Source organism: Pseudophryne corroboree, chromosome 1 (genome assembly GCF_028390025.1).
Source record: "Pseudophryne corroboree isolate aPseCor3 chromosome 1, aPseCor3.hap2, whole genome shotgun sequence".
Taxonomy (NCBI): domain Eukaryota; kingdom Metazoa; phylum Chordata; class Amphibia; order Anura; family Myobatrachidae; genus Pseudophryne; species Pseudophryne corroboree.
In genome coordinates, this window is record NC_086444.1 from 262484603 (window position 1) to 262486449 (window position 1847).

A 1847-nucleotide genomic window follows, 5' to 3' on the forward strand; every position below is an offset into this window, starting at 1 on the left:
TAGCTTTGTGATTTAGTGACTTGAAAAACACCAGCTATAAGACAACTTGTGGTCAGAAATATATTTATTCAATGTATATATATGACCATCATTTGAAGACTGCTGTGTATCCCAAACTGGGAATTGAATCCTAGCAGGTAGTTAAATCATAGGTCATGACCGATAGGCGAATCAATGCTCTATTTCAGTGACAGACAGGGTAGCAAATACTTGCAGTACCAGGGTGTTCCTTGGTGGTCTCCCATCCAAGTACTTAAACCGGCCCTCCACTGCTTGGCTTCCAAGATCAGATGAGATTGGGCATCTCCAGTGGGGTATGACCGCAGACCTTATGCTTACCCTTGTCACACTGTGTCCTTAATTGGGCACAGGTAAGAGCCAATTTGTGATATCATGTAGACCACAGGTGTCTAAATAGCTGATGAAAAGGAATATGAAGTTATTTATCAACGATATAAACAATGACACAAATGTCAGATACCCATCAAAGTATTCACGGTGGAGGTGGTCGCAAATACAAGTAGAAAAACACACCTATTCTGCACAAATAATTAAGAGTATCTCTAATGTCTATTTCTAGATAGAGCAGAAAGGGAGGCCTCCAAATTTGGACTCCAAGATCTCAAATATAGTTGTATCCCACATATACTCCGGATTATACAGTAAGGTATACCAAATTGGTGATATTCCAGCTCCAATACCCCACCATAATTAACCTTCAAATAGCGGGGAGACAGTACAACAAAATTTATGCCACATAAATCATCAGTTGAGTGTTTTTTAAAAGAGCACGGAATTCTGCATAATACACATCAGAAATATATTCATGTGTTTGATAGAATCCTAAATTGGATGTATCAACATACACTAATGGATTATGCAATAGGATATATCTTAAGTAATAATATCTCTGACTCTAATGCCCCACCATAGATCACCTTCAGGTAGCGGGGGAACAGCACGAACAGTGAGTGTACCATACATATAATTAAAGGGGTGTTTTCAAAGAAAGCATGGATTTGTGCATCAAACGTAGAGAGAACATTTGTATATTTGATAAGCTCCAAAAAATGATCGATGCCTCTGCATCTATGATTTTGGTAGCTAATAAGCACTTTTTTTTCACTGTTGTTTTGTTATTTGTTGCTCATGCAGACATTGAAGTATTCTCTGTGCCTTCTGAGTATGAGTTTATCATGCACAGAGAAAGAAAAGAATTATTGCTTGAGTCACGATATTACCTTATCCGGTTGTATACGAGTTTTATGGTGTCTTACTTGTATGGAGAAGAAATGTCAGGGAGAACCTTGTGGAAGGTGCTGGCCGCGTCTGCCCGCGTGTTACCTGCTGCTGTGCTCCGGCCGCACTGTTCTTCCTGTTAGGCTGGTTCCCGTAGCGACGAACTCCGCCGTGATCGGCTAGTTGCGGTCACGTGTGCGCACCACGTGACCGTGAGGTAAAACCTCTCTTACCTTCTGCCTGACGTACGTTTCGCAATAATGCTTGGTCACAGGGCGTCAGTGGATCCTGACCCTTGATTGTTCTTATAACAGCAGTCCTATTTGTTGATTGGTTCTCCGCAAGAGATTGATAGAAAATCTGACCTATCATATTGTTCTTGGGTCAGTTCAATTCTTGTTGGTTAATATGTCCTGATTGACAGTAGGAAGAACCAATCAGTATTGATTGAAGGACGATCATAGGAAATTAATTGTAAAAAAGAGCTGATAAGACTGTTTGGATGTAATACTGACAATAGAGATGGGGGAATAGTGCCGAATAAATACAGTTATGATGTTATGATACGGGTATGAATAATAAAATTGCTGAATAGTTAAGTTATATTG

At 39.9% G+C, this 1847-nt stretch overlaps 1 pseudogene; it reads right to left on the reverse strand.

Moving 5' to 3' along the window:
- Positions 1-207: 207 nt before the first annotated feature.
- On the reverse strand, positions 208-328 carry LOC134942620 (5S ribosomal RNA; annotated as a pseudogene).
- Between the last annotated feature and the right edge of the window lie 1519 nt (positions 329-1847).